The sequence below is a fragment of the Apodemus sylvaticus genome, chromosome 9, assembly GCF_947179515.1.
Source record: "Apodemus sylvaticus chromosome 9, mApoSyl1.1, whole genome shotgun sequence".
In the NCBI taxonomy this organism is placed as follows: Eukaryota; Metazoa; Chordata; class Mammalia; order Rodentia; family Muridae; genus Apodemus; species Apodemus sylvaticus.
In genome coordinates, this window is record NC_067480.1 from 50,133,085 (window position 1) to 50,151,968 (window position 18,884).

General features: G+C 45.4%; 1 protein-coding gene and 1 long non-coding RNA gene across 10 annotated transcripts in view; one reads left to right on the top strand and one right to left on the bottom strand.

The window, feature by feature from the left end:
- Window positions 1–308: 308 nt before the first annotated feature.
- On the bottom strand, window positions 309–4,998 carry LOC127692035 (uncharacterized). The gene is made up of 2 exons (XR_007979408.1): window positions 1,851–4,998; window positions 309–481 (listed from the first exon to the last, which is right to left on the bottom strand). It is a non-coding gene; the product is annotated as an uncharacterized LOC127692035 (long non-coding RNA).
- Window positions 4,999–8,957: 3,959 nt separating this feature from the next.
- The window catches only part of Ino80d (INO80 complex subunit D), a 61,644-nt gene continuing 51,717 nt past the window's right edge, over window positions 8,958–18,884 (top strand). The window contains exons 1-3 of one of the 9 annotated variants that reach the window (XM_052191915.1): window positions 9,379–9,438; window positions 17,077–17,183; window positions 17,600–17,703. The gene's annotated coding sequence lies outside the window, so the exon portion shown is untranslated. Of the gene's footprint in view, window positions 9,044–9,348; window positions 9,439–9,521; window positions 9,701–17,076; window positions 17,184–17,599; window positions 17,704–18,884 lie in introns of those variants that run through there. The other 8 variants (XM_052191914.1, XM_052191913.1, XM_052191916.1 and 5 more) reach the window with 8 other exon arrangements.

Here is an 18,884-nt window from a genome sequence, read left to right on the forward strand (position 1 = left end):
TCTTTCCTGGCACATACATGTTGGCTTACAAGGACTCTAACTCCAGACTCAGGGTCCAGCGCCAGCACTTTTGGCTTCTAAGGGCAATTGCATTTACATACATGTAGATAAAACACTCGGACACATAAAATAAATATATCTTTAAAGAATCTTAAGTTTTTCTCATCTCAGCTAAGATATTCTCAAAAGAGAACAGTAGTATACTGTTCCATAGCTGCCTGCAGCTATTACGAAGTGGGTTTCTGGAACAGAAGCTGAGGGATAAATAGGGAAGGGAAGGGGCGAAAAGAAGTATGGCTAAGACAATATTCACTGATCAAAGCCAGAAACTTTAATGGCGCCAGACCTTTTAACAGTTTGGGCAAACCCTTCCCCCCAGACTCCAGGCTGAGTTCCGGTGGAAGTTGTCTAGCTTCTCTTGGAGGTCCTCGTCTTGACTGCTCAGGCAGCTGGGTGGGTCACCTGCTTAATTCAGGAATTCCTAGACCACGAGGAACAATGAACTTAACCTTTACTTGAGCACTCCACCCTAGGTGGAGCAGGATCCTGGCAATCTGGGAGAAGTTAACCTTGACCAAAGTCAAACTCTGACCTGTGCACGACTGCCCCAATATGGCTCTGTACAGTATACTACTCCAGCAGAAAACAAAGATTCCATATTGGAATACATATGTACACTATATATGTATACACACATATGTGTTTGATCTGAAGAACACAGAAATTTCCTTCTAACAGTAGCAAGGAAGACAAATGAAGGCCAGGCAGTGGTAGCCCACACCTTTAATCCCAGCACTTGGGAGGCAGAGGCAAAGGCAGATGGATTTCTGAGTTCGAGGCCAGCCTGGTCTACAGAGTGAGTTCCAGGACAGCCAGGGCTACACAGAGAAACCCTGACTGGGAAAATCAATCAATCAAACAAACAAAAAAGACAAATGGCCCACAAGAACAGTTACATGGTATTTCTTAGAATGGTAGGGGCCATTCTATTTCCCTTCTCCCATGCCCAACCCCACATGGTTTGGGAAAGTCTCTGGGTGTGTCTGGTGAAGACCTTGAATTTTAGATCTTCTTGCCTTTATCTGCTGGGATTAAAGGTGGAGATTGCTACACGGTTTTTACAGTGCTAGGGACTGAACCCTGGGCTTTTTGCATGCTAAGTAAACATACTGTCAAGAGAACTACCCTATGCCAGCCAAGCTGGTCTTGAACTTCTGAACTCCCAGTCTTACCTGCCTGTGTACTACCAGGGCTGCCATGAACTGTTTTGTTAGTTTCTCTCAGTGGTAGGCATCCTTACTTGTGATAACTTATCTGACCACTAGTAACTACAGTTGTATAGAGCACTCAGATTTACTGCTCTTAAGTTTTATTTATATTTTATGAATATGGGTGTTTTTCACACATGTAGGTCTGTGTACCACATGCTTGCCTGGTGCCCACACAGGCCGGAAGAAGGTGTAGGATCCCTTAGAACTAGAGTTATAGATGGTCATTCGACACTGTGTGAGTGCTTGGAATTGAACCCAGGTCCTTTGGTGTGCTCTTAACGGCTGGGCTCCCTCTCCAGTCCTGCTCTTGGGCACAGGGGTACTTGCCTCTGATTCCAGTGTTAGTCAAGTTAAGATGGGAGGGTTACTGTGATTTTGTAGCCTGCGTGGGGTACATAGTATCAGGCTACCCAGAGCTGCCATGAACTGTTTTGTTAGTTTCTCTCAGTGGTAGGCATCCTTACTTGTGATAACTTATCTGACCACTAGTAACTACTATATAGTGTGATATATAGCTATATAGTGTGATAATGTCTGAAAACCAGAAACAAATAAATTTTAAGAAACAGTTCTCCCTACCTCCTCAATACAGAAACGGTGGCTACCATTTGGCTCCAGGCTGGCCCAACGGCCATCTCTGAGGTTGATGTTAACATCGTCCTGGGCTGGGCAACAGGAAGCACCTGTGTGTCCTACCACAAACGGAGGTGACCCATTGTTGCAACATCTGAAGGATAAATTCTGTTGGTAGTAAATTACATAATTGCTCCTAATACATTTAGAATAGATATACAACTCCTGTGGAAACAGAAATGGTTTATGACTATAGGAAGATTTACTTTATTTTCCCAGTTGAAAGATTGGGTCCCCACCACGTGTTGTCGCCTGCCAGCCCTAAACACCCAATGATTTGAAAGGAAACTTGTATAAGGAAAGACATTCTTTTTTTTTTTTTTTTTTGGTTTTTTTGAGACAGGGTTCCTCTGTGTAGCCCTGGCTGTCCTGGAACTCACTTTGTAGACCAGGCTGGCCTCGAACTCAGAAATCTGTCTGCCTCTGCCTCCCAAGTGCTGGGATTAAAGGCGTGCGCCACCACTGGCCAGCTAAGGAAAGACATTCTTACGAAATTTTTGTTATGTTTCAGAGCCATCTATAGTGATAGCAAAACTAGGGAAAGAAAAAAAAAGTTACCCTTTGAATCAAATTCCACTTGTACCAATATTTAAAATAAGCTATGAACAACTGGGGCTTACTGTGTGAGAAGTACTCCTCTTGGGGCTGAGGAGATAGCTTGACTGGGAACAGCAAAGTTCTCATGGGGCAGGCACGAGGCCCAGAGTCCTATCATTGGCCCTGCATCACCGGGCATGTTGGTCCACGCCAGTAACACCAGGATTCTATACATGGAGGCCAAAGGATCAAAACTTCAAGGCTAACCTTGGCTACAAATAGAGTTTTAGGCCATTGTGGGCTGTATGAGCCTGTCTCAAAATACAGCAAAGACAACGTCAACAAAACCCCCCTGACACCTTTTGTTCCTCCTTCCCTCTCTGCAGCACCTCCTTCCTTCTTTCTTTCTTAAACATTTCTCTTTAGATCCAAGCATTCTTTTTGACTCATAGGTAAACAATGTTTAGAATCTTCTTTCATGGACTTTAGGATCAACCCAGTTGTGTTTAGACTTCCTTTGATTTGCCAAATTCCAGAAACAATTGAAAAGGTAGGCAGATTTATTTTGGCTCACTGTCTCAGAGGTGTCTAGGCCATAGTGAGGTAGAGCATCATGGTAGATGGGTGTACGGGTAAAGCTGCTTATATCCAGGCAGCCAGGAACTGGGGACAAGATACATATCCTCTTGGCAGTCTGTCAGTGGCCCGCTGCTTCCAATCTGAACTCAATAATGCTATCAGATTATGAACAACCAGTGGATCAATCCACCTACAAAGTCTGAACCCTTATCATCTAATCACTTCCTACAAGGTTATCAGTGGGCAAAAAAAGCCCAGTAAGTATGATAGCGTGTGGTGTGGCATTTCGGTTAAACCACAACACCTTTTTTTTTGTTGTTGTTGTTGTTTTTTGGTTTTTTGAATTTGGGTTTTTCCGAGACAGGGTTTCTTGGTATAGCCCTGGCTGTCCTGGAACTCACTCTGTAGACCAGGCTGGCCTCGAACTCAGAAATCCGCCTGCTTCTGCCTCCCAGAGTGCTGGGATTACAGGCGTGCGCCACCACCCCCCCACCCCCAGCTGGTTTTAAGTCTTTAAAAAAAACAAACAAACAAAAAACAGCTAGACATGATGGTTAATGAATGCCGGTAATAACACTTGGGAGTCTGGGACTCAAGGATTGCCAGTTTCCAGGCCAGTCTGATTGACAGAGTTAATCCCAGGCTAGTCCGAGACCGTTTTTCTCTTACTAGAGCAAAACAAAACTAAATGGGCTGGAGAGATGGCTCAGGGGTTAAGAGCACTGACTGCTCTTCCAGAGGTCATGAGTTCGAATCCCAGCAACCACATGGTGGCTCACAACCATCTGTAATGAGATCAGATGCACTCTTCTGGAGTATAAAGATAGCTACAGTGTACTCATCACATATATAAAATAAATAAAATCTTAAAAGAAAAACTAAATAAAACAAACCACAAATATCTATAATATCACGTGACACCCAGGAGCTGCACTACATACAGAATAAAGGTGAATGGTCTCATTTGAGTCGCAGAGGTTTCCCTTTCCTCTGTACTACAATCGTTTCTGTCTTTGGCAGTCTTCTCCTCTGAGCTATGGTCAGAGTTAATCTTCATTTTACCCACAGGAGTGGATTTACCCCATCTCCCCTTACTACTGAACTTTGGCCATCTATCAAAATGGAGTGATGGGGACTCTGGAGCACAGGAGTCTAAACTTATTAGTTGCCGTGTTCCACAACATCTCTAAATTACTTGTCTGGAACCTGGAATTTATTTTCCCATGGAAATAGTGGTTACATTCCCAGCGGGTCTACAAAAGCTTGTTTAGCCAGAAATGTCACAGAAATGAACAGTGTCACCTTCCTGCTCACCCCTGCTTATTATCCTGAGGTCTCAATGGATTTCTCTCCTTACTACAGTATTTAACTAACCATCACTTTGGGGACACTTTTTTTTTCTCATTATAAATTACAGAAAAGACTGTCATTGCTAATTCTACTTAAATTCAATCTTTCATCTTGCTTTGAGGCTTTAATAAAAAAAAAAAAAAAATAAAACAAAAAACACCCAATGATCACTTAAGATGTGACTTCTGCTAGAGAGTTATTTTCTTAACATCAGGAGAAAGGATGTCGCATTCTCTGCCTGTGGATTGAAAAGGGCCTGCTGTTAGCACAGCCACTGGCCACCCAGTTCCGGAAGGGCACCTGCTGAGCTCTGAGGAGACTAAAGAACCCAGCAGGGCTCCCAGCAACTCTCAGACCTCTTTCTTATTTAGCATAAGATTAGGTAACAGTTCTCAGGTCTGAGTGGTCCTGGATAAGGGTTAGAATTTAGATTAATCTGTACTTTGACTACATTTGAATCAGAGATAGCTATATCAATCTACCTACCTACCTAAGTAGAATGAGGGTTTCACTAAGAACTCCTGTATATAAACCAGGCTGGCCTTGAACTTGAAGACATCCATCTGCCTCTGCCTACCCAGTTGCTGGTTTTGAGGATGTGTACCATCATGTTTACCTTAACATGTGTGTGTGTGTGTATTTCACACTGAAGTAATCTAAAGCCATCACCTGTCTGTCTGCTCTATTCAATGCTTATACCTCTTACAAGACCCAGTAACCACAATAAAACCCAAATCTTTGTTTTAGGTAGAAACACTACCAATGGCCATTTCTAAAACAGAAAGGCTTAGAGTGAAAGCGGCTATGGTCATGTTAATGTAGAATTTAGGCACACTACCTGCCACTTATTCACCTCAGGGCTTTTGGGGTTGGCTGCCTAGGCTGGGGTGCAGTGGATACTGATAGGCACAGCCCCTCTCCTGCAGTCATGGTGGGGAGATTACCACATAGAGCATGAACTTAGTACAGACACCAGGTCTGTGTGGTGCACCACAGTGGCCAGGCCAGCACAGGGCTTGGCACATGCTGCCCAGCCTCTGAAGTAACTGCAACTCTGTGCTTGGATGATGCCCATCCATCCATTCAACCAAGGTCTCTGGAACTTTCCATCCTCCTGCCTCAGCCTCCTGCTACTGAGAGCACAGGCATGAGTGTGGAGTCTGCTTTTAGAAGAGTTTAAATATGCTAGATGTGACACCTCATATTGGGAAGGTGAGAGGGAGTCCAGACCAGACATCTGGTCAACCTGTGTGTCCAGAAGAAAGAAGAGAGAGCAATGGTGGTAAACATCAATGATCCTAGCACTTCAAAGGTAGAGACAAGAGGATCGGCTAAATACAGGTTAAGGCTAGCCTAGGGTTCTTGAGACCCCATCTCAAGAAAGAAAACAGCACAACCCCCAAAACAAGCTCCCGCAAAACAAAAATCTCAGTAAACCTGAATAACAATTTCTATTGTCAGTGGTTTCTTTCTTTTTTTTCTTTTTCTTTTTTTTCAAGACAAGGTTTCTCTGTGTAGCCCTGGCTGTCCTGGAACTCACTCTAGACCAGGCTGGCCTTGAACTCAGAAATCCACCTGCCTCTGCCTCCCAAGTGCTAGGATTAAAGGCCTGCACCACCACTGCCTGGCCTAAAAGAGATCTTTTAAAGACAGAATATAATTCTCATTTTCTTAATAACTTCACTATAATATTCACAATGAAGTACTCTGTTTTTACAATACTAAAACCACTAGTAGCAAGAAGTAGATCTAACAAGATGCCATGGTGCATGTAATTATAACACTTGAGAGGTTATGGCAGAAGGGTTGGATTATGAACACAAGACTTCTTTGGGCCACAAAGGGAGTTCAAGGCCAGCCTGGACTCTAGAGAAGGTGCTTCCTCAAATAAATAAATAAATAAATAAATAAATAAATAAATAAAATAAAAAAAGGGTGGGGGAGATATAGTACTATATACTTTTAATTCCAGCACCCAGGCAGTAGAAGCAAGGGGATCTTTGTAAATTCAAGGCCATCCTAGTCCACATAGTGAGTTCCAGACCAGTCAGGCTTACATAGTAGGACTGACTCAAGCCAAACAGAACCAGAAGAGAGAATAAAATAACACATACATTAAAGTGTCTAGCTAGTCGGAAGGCAGAGAGGGAAGATAGAGCTCTGGGTTCGAGGCCAGTCTGGTCTACAGAGTAAGCGCCAGGCCAGCCAGGGCTACACAGAGAAACTCTCAACCCCATCCCCCTCCCGGCTGTATAAAGTAAGACACACGGAAGGACAACCCGCTCCAACATGCATGCGCCTTAGGTCTGCCGTGGTCTGAAATGGACACTTATTTTCTTGTTATGAGCACTGTGCTTTATGTCCAAGTGTGACAGAATAATGCTGGTCTGGGCGGTGTGGTGTGACTGATACTGGCACCTGAGAGGCAGAAGGCTATGAGTCCCTGAACTACATGAAGTCCAGGGCCACTTGGGTTATATAGCAAGTTCCTTTCTCCAAACCGAACTAAACCAAACCAACAACAAAACGGTAAATATCACACAACCTTACAAGTAAGGTTTCCAAGGTGAGAAGAACTAGTTCATTTTTAATGCCTACAGTTTTTTCCATCAATGAAGGAGGAAAAACTCAAAGAAGATTTTGTACTCAAATTTAGATGATAAAGTTCCTCAGACAAATACTATCTGAATTCATCTTAAAGTCATAACTCAGAAATAGGCATTTTAAACATCAATTACTCCTAAAATGCTTTGCAGTGAATTTTAAATGAAAATTCCTTATTCCCTTGCAGCATACAAAAAGCCTGCCAGGCCCTTCCTTCTCCCTCTAACCTTTGCCAGAGACTGTCCACTGCAGTTCCGTCAGTCTGTAGCAGTCCCAGGCTGCCTGCCTCCGCGCAGTCCCCGGCTGCCTCCCGGGGCCCAGAGCAGTTTTACTTTGATCCTGTTTATGTGCTAAAGTTCGATCATTAAAACAAAACAAAAATAAAAACAAAAAGGGGGAAGGGATTCTGGGGCTGGACAAATGGCTCAGTGGTTAAGAGCGCTGGCCGCTCGCCCAGAGGACCCAACTTCAAGTCCTACACGGCAGGTCTCACAACTGTCTGTAACTCCAGTTCCTGTGGACCCCAAATCCTCGCACAGACATACATGCAGGCAAAACACCAATGCACATAAAATAAAATATCATTTAAAAAAAAAGTAAACCTATGACATCTTTGCAGTGTATAAAGTTGCTCAACAGGCTGACACTACACTGGAAATTCTTAACATTTCAACACTAGGGCAAAGAAACACACCCCTCAAATTCTGTGTTCCAAGAAGCCGGCAGCAAAATATGCAGTGCACCAAAGACCTAAACATTAAATAATCTACGCAAACTAAAAGAAATTCTTTAGATATAATTTTTAATAAATAATTTTACTTGAAGAAAATTCAAGGCCTCTTTCAATCCGTTGCTAGGGTTACAGGAGTTATCTTCCTTCGTGGGCCGATAGATTAACAGGCCTGCTCAGCTGTACTGAGGGTTTAAATACACAGCACTTCTATTTGCACCGGGAAAAATAAACAGCTGTATTACCCCTTTCTGGGCAGTCAATAGATTTTACTTACATTGCTTTGAGAGAAGACAAAAGCCATCTCTTCACAATTGATTCGCAGCAGCCTCAGTTCCTCGGATACCCAAACCGCAAAATCTTAACTCTAACCCATGAAGACATAAGTACGAATACATACAACATAAACGAGCATTAAATAAGGACAATATAGTGACCTCTAAGTCCCTGAAGTGCCAATTTACAGACTGGCCACCAGATACAGAACTTGGACCTACCATAGAGAAAAGTCATTATTAGCCCGAAAAATAAAAAAGCTGCCATTGTCACCCTCGTGGAAAACGTTAACATGGAAAACAATAATATCGTAAAACCTGTGTCTTGTAAAGATTTCTTTCCATCAGAAGGTGCAGAAACATTCCCCACCACGGAGTACATGACCTCGTTTCTGTTTCTTCCCTGCATTTCCTCAAGTATGGACTTTTTCCAGAGATGAGAGGTAGACATTTGTACTTTATCCGGAGCCGGTGCACTTCTCCTCTTGGCCCCTCTCTCCTCTGCCTCCAAGATGGTAGGAAAGTTGTCGTTTCGGAGGGCAGAGGAACTGCTCTGTGGTGTTATGTCCTCGCAGTGCCTGTAGTGGTGCTGTAGGAGGCTGCTGCCTCTTCTAGTGCAGGCGGGCAGCCCTGCCTTCTTGGCTGGAGAGTATATTCAGGGATTTCCCCTTAATGATCACCGACCCTGGGAGCACTTTCTAGTTTCCAAAATAAAAATATGATCCTCACCCCTCTTGTTAGACAGGGAAAGACTCTTGCTGAAGCCCAGGGAAGGAGCAGTACCATCCGAGCTTCCTAAGTCCACTGCCAGCGCCTCTCTGATCTGTCAGCCTAGCAGAGGGAGGGGGTGGGGGAGGAAGGAGGAAAAAAAAAAATCAAAAAAAAAAAAAAAAAAAAAAAAAAGCAGCTGAAAGGTAAGCAGAGGCGGCCCCAGGCCCGGCCCACATCCCCGGGCTCCCGTAGGGCGGCGGGCTGGGCCGCGCAGGCAGGGCGGGCGGCGAGCGCGCTTACGTGAGGCCGGGGATTCGCCGGCCCACGCCAGGCCGCGGGCGGAGAATGAAAGGGTGAGTGGGGCCGGCGCTGGGGTGGCGGGGGATGGGACACCGGGGGCCTCGGGGACGCCCGCGGGCCGCGACGGCGGGGGTTCCGGCGGCGGACTGAGCGCGGCGAGCGGCGCGGCCTGCGCGGGCCAGGACCTGGGAGTGCTGCGGAAGGGGGGCGCCCTAGGCCTCGGGCCCCGCGGCGGCCGCGCCCTGCCCCCGCGCCACAGGCCTCCCGCGCCCCTGGGGTCCCCCGGGGCCTCGGGGCGGGCGGGCGGGCTGCATCCTGCGCCGGCCCCAGGCTCTCCCGCGGGACGGAAGGCTGGGCGGCGGGGACCGGGGCGGCGGGGCCTTGGAGTGGGGACTGTGTGGCAGCACCCCGTCCCTGGGCATCACGCTGACGGGGCCCCCGGATTCCGGTAACTGTTGGGTTTATTTATCTCCCGCTCCACGGCGCTCCGGGCGGCCTGGCCGGGGCGGGGCGGGCGGCCTGGCGGGCGTGGGGGTGGAGGGACGGCGAGGAGTCAGGTGCAGCCGCGGCCCGGAAAGTTTGCTTTTAGGCCCGAATTGGGGGCTGCCTTCTCTCCGGGGAGCCCCGGTCCTAGCGCCCGGGACCCCCGAGGGCGTGGGGGAGAGCACTCGGCTGGCTCGAAACTCTTTGCCAGTTCCTGTCCGTTCAAGGTACTCCGCCCCTGCACCCCTCGCCCGCGCCCCACCCCACTCCCCACGATCCCCGACGGGGCTGCCAACTCCAGCCCATTCCCCAAGAGCTCCGGGGCCCGGGGAGAAGCCTTCTCTTCCGGTTTGGAAAAGTTTTCAAGGGATTTTTCTTAGCTGTATTAGTTAGTGACTGGGCTTTCGGGGGTGGGAAAGGGAGGAGGTAAATTCAGGTGCTGTTTCTATTGCAAAGTCTGTGTCCATCGGCCTCCCCTCTTTTTTTTTTTCTTTCTTTCTTTCTTTTTTTTTTTAATCCGGTACCCCACCAAAGAGCCGTGCGGGTGCATTTATCACCTCCACCTTTCCTCCCGGACTCCTTTGGGTCCTCAGTCTCCCTGTCTGGACAGCTCCGGCTGGAAGGTAGTAAGTAGTAAGTAGAGAGCAGACTGTCAGGGAGAGGGGCAGGACCAGGCAGGCTTCCGGAGCAGTCCCCTGCCCTCAGTTGTAGGACTTTACCCCTCTTAGTTGGTCACTTGTCCGGTTAAAACCGACTGAAGCCTTGGGGGAGACCTCGGCTGACAGGCGGTTGTAAGCATTCAAAGTCGGGAGGAAGGACCTGGAGGGCTGGGCGGCTTGCAGCCAGGTCTACCTGCAGTTTAAGGAGCAATGGCTAGCTAATTCGTTCAGATACTGCTGATCGATTTATGTGATGTCCTTAGCTGTCACTCTAGAGTAGAAACCATGGGGTTTTGTGGAAACTTAAAGTTATTGCTACAGCCGGGGGTGGGGGGACGACTGTGGAGGAGTCTGAACATAGTTTGGCTTTGGCCTATCCTGTAAACGAACTCAAGTTTTGGTTCTGTTTTGGTGCCATCAGCTCTAAAACTTTTTGTTTTCTCTTTTTCTTTCGTGTAGTAAACTTAAGTTTCCAAATCAGGGACTTCTTTCTTTTCAAGGATAGGCTGTTTCTTGAGGCCACAACTGACCCCACCTGGGTGTTGTTTTATGTTGAAATTGCTGTGTGGCCCTGCCACCTCCAACCCCAGTGTGGGCATGTGTGGAGAGTTCATTTGACTTCTTTTATTAGTTCTTTTTTTTTTTCCACACTTCTTTCAGACCTTGGGGCTGTGTGTGTGTGTGTGTGTGTGTGCGCGCGCGTGCGAATGCATTCGTGCACTGGTGCTCCTGTGCCCTGCCTGGTCGCAGGTTGGAGGCTGCTGGCAGAGGTGGTCCAGTCTACAGAGCAGTTAGTGAAGAGCTACCCGCAGTTGCAGAGCAACGGGGTAATCCGGTGACTTGGTCAGCACTGGCTTCTGTCAGCCGTCACGCCGAGGCTCCTTCTTACCAAGGGTCCCTTGCTTTTGTCTGGCTAAAATAGAGCTCTGTTTTTAGATATCCAGTCATTTATAATTGTGCCTAAGAAAGTCTTGATATTTGAAGATGGTATGGATTTGGTATCAAAATGCAAATGACTTGTAATGGTTGTTTTATCATTATTGATTAATTGAAATTGCTTATTGACTAGGGTGTTTTTGTGTATGTGTGTAGCAAAAACCATTATTTCTGTTATCACTGGCCTTTATTCTTAAAGCAAACTGAATAGAAGACAAATCATTCTGAGTCCTTCCCCAGCATATTTTAAAAGTTGAAAGAAACCTTGCTATTTTGTAATATGTTTAATGCTTATCATCAGCTTCATGTTCTTAGAGTTTCAAAAATTGTATATGTAAAAGTGCTGAAAGTGTTATGACTCCCCATCCTGTCCTAAACCTTTTAATTCTGTGCTGTAATACACTTGTGAGCTATTTTATTCCTGAAGAGATGGTAAATTTGATATTTTAAAATTTAACTTCAAATTAATAAGACTTTATGAGAACATACTGAATTAGTTTTAAATTGAAAGAAAATGTCTATTTCACTATGAGTTGTTTTGTTTAAAAAGTAGATGTTAGGACTGGCAGTGAAGGCACACCTCTTTAATCCAGCATTCAAGGAGACAGAAGCAGAGGCAGAAGCAGAGGCAGGCGGATCTCAAAGAGTTCGAGGCCAGCCTGGTCTACAGAGATAGTTACAGAGCAGCTAGGACTACACTGAGAAAGCCTGTCTCAAGAAAACAAGAAAAGAAAAGAAAAAGTAAATGTTTAATTTATAAGTCTGAAATAATCAACTTTTCTCTGAAAGATTTTATGAAGAAAATTGTTTTTCCTATCTCCACTGTTCTTTTTCCAGAAAATTATATTGCTGCCATTTAAAAATTTTTATGTGTGTGTGTGTGTGTGTGTGTGTGTGTCTGCATGGGTGGTACTTTGCCTGCAGGTACCAATGCCTGTATACCATGTGCATGTTATGCCTGAGAAGGCCAGAAGAGCCTGTCAGATTCCCCAGCCACAGTGGTGCTGGGACTGACTGAACTCTGGGTCCTTTGAGAGCAACAAATGCTCTCTACTGAGTCCTCTGTCTGGCTCCTATTGCTGCTAATTTGAAAGGATTGGAAATTTTAGTTTAGATAGACTTAAACTATCTGAAGTCTTAGCACTTAAACCTATCAGTCCAAGCAAATGCTTCATCCTTCCCTGAGATCTTCTGGGCTCAGCTCTGAGTATTGAGGCCTGCAGCAGGGTGTAGATACAGGAAGCCTGGGCATCTGCATCTGGAAACAGCTTCTTCCCACACCTGGGAACCTGTGAAGCCGCAGGTGAGACTGGCTGGGATCTATCCTGAATATAGCTCTGTCTGTTTTCAAAGCCAGCCGCTGCCCCCTGCCTCAGCTGTGGCTGTATCCCAGCGGCCTCCTGTGAAGGCTGACTTTAGACAATGCTCTTGGCCATTTTGAGATTCCTGAGAAACTTAAGTTAAAATTGTTAGGCCTTTTGCTTTTCCTTCCCTGATCCAAGGTGAAGGATGCTTGGTTCTAATTGCTTTGCACGTATGTGATCTGTCTATCTATCTATCTATTTATCCATCCATCTATCTGTCTGTCTATCGAGTTAGAATTATGAGAAAGGGTCTGTTTTGGAGACAGGGTCTCACAACCTGGAACTCCTTTGATTGACAGCCACCTTCCCACTTGTGCCTTCCTAGTGCTGGCCTTCTGGATGGGTACTGCAATTCTCAGCTGGGATTTTTACTCTTAAAACTATTTCTTTGGCAGGGCGGTGGTGGCGCATGCCTGTAATCCCAGCACTCTGGGAGGCAGAGGCAGGTGGATTTCTGAGTTCGAGACCAGCCTGGTCTACAGAGTGAGTTCCAGGATAGCCAGGGCTATACAGAGAAACCCTGTCTCCAAAAAACCAAACCAAACCAAACAAAACTATTTCTTAGCTAGGGATGGCAGTGGATGCCTGGAGTCAAAGGCTAGAGAAGTTGAGACCAGAGGATCTCAAGTTCAAGTCCAGCCTGCCTGTATGACAGTATGACCCTGCTTACCCCTCTTCATCCCCCAACCCCTCTCGTGGAAAACCTACATCTCTTTTGGTAAACTCTTGCTGTCACATGGTTGTACATGATTGGACAGGGCTTTGGGTTGAGCTCTGATCCCTTTTCCTCTTAATCTTTGGTTTCTTTATCAGGAAATGAAAATAAAATTCTTTGCTCTAGGATTAGTGATTTTTCTAACCCACGGACATTCTCTAGTAACACCATCTAAGGAACGCCTTGTTTGTTTGTTATTTTTCTTACTAAAATACATACTCATAGTGTATTTGGAGAACTGAACCATCCATCCCACCCAGGGTGATAACATTCTAGTGCCTTTTGTCCGAATGGTCCATACAGCACAAGCACAATCTTAGAAACTGAAGGAAGGCAGGAGTTGTGTGCTTTCCGACGGTTAAAGTTTGGGCTTTAGTTGAGCAGTGGTGGCACCGCCTGTAATCCCAGCACTTGGGAGGCAGAAATAGGCGGATTTTTGAGTTTGAGGCCAACCTGATCTACAGAGTGAGTTCCAGGACAGCCAGGGCTACACAGAGAACCCCTGTCTTGGAAAAAAAAGTTTGGCCTTTAGAATTAAAGTGGACTTTAATCTTAGTGATGAGACACCTTATAATTAATCTTTTTTAAATGTTACTATATTTTATTTATATGTTTGTGTGTCTGTGTATGCCATAGCATGTATGTGTGTGTGTGTGGTGGTGGGGGGTCAGAGGACAACTGGTGGGAGTCAAGTTTTCTGATTCCACCAGATGGGTCTCAGGAATTGAACTCAAGTTGTCAGGATTGACAGAAAGCACCTTTATCCACTGAACCATCTTGGCAGCCCTAAGACTAACCTTACTATTCAAAATAAAAATAAATCTTAAAAGATTTCTTTTGCTCAGTGTGGTGGCACATGCCTTTAGCCCCAGCACTCTGGAAGCAGAGGCAGGAGGATCTTGGTGAATGTGAAGCCAGCCTGGTATACACAATGAGTTCTAGAGCTTAACAGGAGACCTTATCTAAAATAATAATACTGATATTTATAATTTATATTTATTATAATAATAATTATTATTATTATTAAAGAGGCAGACTGGAGAGATGGCTCAGCAGTTAAGAGCATCTCTTGCTCTTCTACAAAACTAAACTGTGGTTCCCAGCACCCACAGTGGTGCCTCATAAGCTGCCTGAAACGCCAGCTCCAGAAGATCTGATTCTCTGGACTGGAGCACCAGCACTCACACGCTTCTAGCCACACATAGATACAGGCTTGTCCACACAGTAGCCAGAAAGAAGTAAGGTGTTGGAGAGGTGGGTGACAGTGTGAGCTACTCTCCCAGGAGACCCAAGTTCTGTTCCCAGCTCTTGCCTTCCCAGCTCCTGACTGCAACTCTAGACCCTGAGGACCAGACATTACCCTCAAGTATACAACCCCAACACAGACCCACACAGGCTCTTGCGATTTGAAATAAAAAACTATTGATTTTATTAATCTTAACTTCAAGTTAGGAAGCTCGTCTGGAGTCTCAGAACTTGGGAGGCTGCGGCAGGAGTGTGGAGAGTTCACTGTCAGCCTGAACTGGGAGGGGGTTCAGGCCGGCCTGGGCCAGGGGAGACACACTCAGAAAAACCAGTAGTCTGTTTGTCTGACCTGCTGTGTAGCGTGGCTGCGGAAATTGGGCTCTACACCCTCAGAATGGCGAGTGTACTCTGCTCCTTTAATTTTGTGTCTCCTTTTTTTGGTGGCACCAAGTTTTGAACCCAGGGCCTTGAGAGTGCTTTGAATTTGACATTCTCTGCGCCTGTGTCCCTTAAGAATAGAGTTATTTTGTGGCTCTGAAGGCCTGGGTAGCTTGTGGCCATGGTAGGCTGACTCTGGAGTGGCCTGAGAAGGTGACAAGAGTCACTGAAGCAGGTGTTCATTCCTCTAGCAGATCAGCTGCCTTTGCCAGTTCTTAGCCTGACAACAACAAAAACCAAAGCAACCCTCCCTCCCCGAAAAACAAAGAAAACAAAAGGAAAAAAACCAACCATTTTTACTTGTTTTGATATAAAAAGCGAGTATCTAGCAGTAAATATGACCTTGAACCCCTGAACTTGCAGGGTGGAGATTGTAGGCCTGTAATGTTACTCTTGGGTCCCAGGTATTGCTTATTGACCCCAGGGCTTCCAGCGCATCTCTCCAGGTGCCTCCTTTCCCTCATCTCCACTCTAGTTAGGTGAAGAAGACTGAATCTATTTACAACATGGAATGGTGAGGATGGGTTACCCTGGAGTTTTCCTACTCTGGCTGGGGAGGCTTCTACAAGGCCTCACTGCCCGCCCATCCACCCGGATCTGTCCACCTTAAGCAACTGGGAGGAGTTAGGGATTTCGGGAGGTGGGACCTGCAGCTATGAAGAAGTGCCTGGGGACAATAAATAGAGTGTTCTGTGTTGCAAATTGTGGTTCTGCTTGGCCTTGGAGCAAGGGAATGTGGCTTAGTGCAGATTGCAGGCTCGTTTCTCTGCTGGTAAGGAATTTGGGTTTCTGTTAACCTTAACAGTGACCCGGAAGGGCTTTGGCCCAATACATTTACTTAAAATAGAGCAGGTCGTATTTGTAGTTGTATGGAGTAGATAGAATGAAGGAGGGCAGGGCTGCATGCCAGTGAGGGTGAGGCTGGAGACAGTGAAGAGGGTCTGGACTAGGTGACTGAGAGGCGGAGAGCAGGGGGTGGCAGAGGCTGTTCAGGGGTCAGCGGGCCTCAGTGAGTGGAGTGCAGGCTGGGGAGGGGGGCATGATCCGAGGGCAGCTGCAATGGAAGGAAGAGGTAGAGCTGACGTGGTGGATCTCAGGAAATGCAAAGGGGGTTGTGCACCGGACAGTCTGTACATTGGTTTGGAATCTGGAGTCAGATACAAATGAAAAGCGAGATTAACTCCTTAGAAATATCTTGTGTGACTTACACTTTTGTGTGTATAACAGCGATTTTGTAGATGAAACATCATAAAATAACTTTGTCCTGAATGTTTATTTAGAAATTTCAATTAGCCGCTGACCTGAAAACATGAAATTTTGTAAGAAATTTTACATTCTGAAAACTTGGAAGGTCTTGGAGGTTGGGCTAGATTTCAGTTTTTAATTTCTTTCTTTGTGTGTGTGTTGACAGGGTTTATGTAACTGGGTGGTCTTGAACTAGCTTCCCACCTAGCTTCTGGTTTGGTTTGTCTTTCTTTCTTCTTTCTTTCTTTCTTTCTTTCTTTCTTTCTTTCTTTCTTTCTTTCTTTCTTTCTTTCTTTCTTTCTTTCTTTCTTTCTTTCTTTCTTTCTTTTTTTTGAGACAGTATCTCAACACTAGTTCTATCTGGCCTGAGTGAATTCATAGACTCAAGTTCACAACAATGCTCCTGCCTCAACCTCCCTAGAGCTGAGAGTGTAGTGGTGATGAGCCACCATACCTGTGAGGTCTGCTTTTTTTTTTTTTTTTTATTCACTAACTTGCTGAAACTTGTTTGAGTTGGAGCCTTCAGAAGCGCAGCATTTGCTGAAGTCTGCCTGTGGTCCACCTCTGCCCCATCATAGGCCTTTCATCTTGTGCCGCGCGCCCGCGCTATACAGTGAAATTAAAAGACGCTTGGCCAGCATTGTGGCTGAGTGTGGAGGCAAGGGAAGGGAGGCCTAGGGCCCAGATGCTCCAGAGAACCACGAAGGAGAAAGAAAAGGTTCCTAGAACAAGAGAATCTGAGTTTAGTCACAACTTTCTCCTTAGTGGTCTTGCAGTGTAGGATTTCTGCAACAGTTGTGACATGGGCAGGGATTCAGGAAGCATTTGTTGTAAAGAATTATTAACTGGAGCTGATGACTGTTCTAACCAAAACAGTCGTGTGTGTGTGTGTGTGTGTGTGTGTGTGTGTGTGTGTGTGTGTGCACGCGCGCGCGTGCGCGCGCGCCTGGCACCAAACATTGTTCCAATATTTTTTTTTCTTTTTTTTCTTTTTGAGACAGGGTCTCACTATGTAGCCCTGGCTGTCCTGGAACTTACCATGTAGACCAGGCTGGCCTCCCATTCACAGAAATGCACCTGCTCCTGCTTCTCAAGTGCTGGGGGAAAGGTGTGTGTCTCCAAGCCTGGCTGCTGCTAGTGTTTTCTCTCAGAAGGAAATCTATACCTAAGTGCTCTTTACAAAGCTAGAAACATTCTTTAGATGTAGATTTTAAGTGTGGAGCACAGGAGAAACTTCTCAGTGCATTCTGTAACTCCAGCCCCAAGAAGGTAGGAGGGCGGGAAGTAGGGAGAATTACACTGTACCATTAGGGAACCACTAGCAGCCGAGAGAGGGCAGTTCAGCCCTGTAGATGGGAGATGAAGCGATAGTACTAATAAACTAGTACTTACTGCTGCTGATAGTAGGTAATGGTGAGTGATTACTGTGTGCTGGGCACCTTGCTAAACACGTATTCTTGAACTACCTAATTTAATTCTGCTAAGCAACTCAATGAGGTACATACAGTTATCTTCCCTTTACAGATGAGAACATTGACCAGATTGGGGCCCCATCCCTGATTCCTCCCAGAGGCAATGAGTGATCTCTCTGCTGCATAAACTACCCTTAACCCTTTCAAATAAATCAGGTAAGGGCATTTAATTAATTTAAATTTATTTGAATACAACATAACAGATATTTGATAAGCATTTATTTTTAATCATTTTGGCATGAGTTTGATCATGACTTCATATTTTTGGGAGATGGGCAGGTTTCTCTTTTAGTCCTAGCTGTTGATATATTTTCCTCTTCAGTCAATTTTTATTACATTTTACATTAATGTATGGGTATTTTGGTTTAAGAATTAGTATATTTAGCTACTTTATTTCTCTTTTCTGGATCAAATTACACTCATTCACTGTAAAAAGATCAAGTAAAATAAAATCTTATAGCTTAAAGTCTATAAGTAGGAGACTGTAATTTTAGCATTGGCCACTCTTGGATAATATTGCTGCCATCTGCACAGATTTTGTTAGAAAACAAACCTCCCAAGAGTTTACATTCATCCCATTAAGAGAGTAGCTGTGCATTGTTGGACCTGTGCTTTAAAGGTGACAGAACAGAAAGTCGCAGTGGCAGTTAGAGATGTAGCAGTAACAGGGATGGCTCCACACAGACAGGACACGGTGGTCAAAGGGAACTGTGCTCAGATCTTGTCACAGTGTTTTATGGTGCTTTCCCTGAGGTTTGCCCTCCTCGTGGCCAGGGCCTGTTCTCCTCCATGTTGCAAAGATAGAAACCCTAACAGTACGTTGTTTCACAGTTAATTTCAGAATATAGCTTCAAGGAGGACTTTTATGTTGTTTTGAGACTGTCCTACATATAGCCCTGGCTGGCCAGGAACTCAGCCTCAGTCTCCTGAGCAGTGGGATTAGAAGTGTGCGCTGCCATGTCTGCCCTGCCTGCAGCCTTTTTAGGAAGTGGGTTTTGTTTTTGTTTTTTGTTGTTTTTTTGTTTGTTTGTTTGTTTGTTTGTTTTTTGTCTTATATTAAACAGTAGAGCTTAGTTTTAGCTTTTTTGCCATCATGAATTAGAAAATCTAATAGCATTTACTTCCCAACCCCCCACCCCTCTTGTAACGCTGGAATTGAACTCAGGGCTCCAAATAACTCAAGCAAACCAATGTCAAAAAGTTTGAAGCTTCCAGTTTATACAGCTGTCTCTTTGTATTTGGCAATGGCTGTAAGAAATCATGCAGACTTTGTGAAGTACCAGTTTGGTGTTTTTAAGAATTATTTTAAGGCCCATATAGGTTAACATTACTATCTT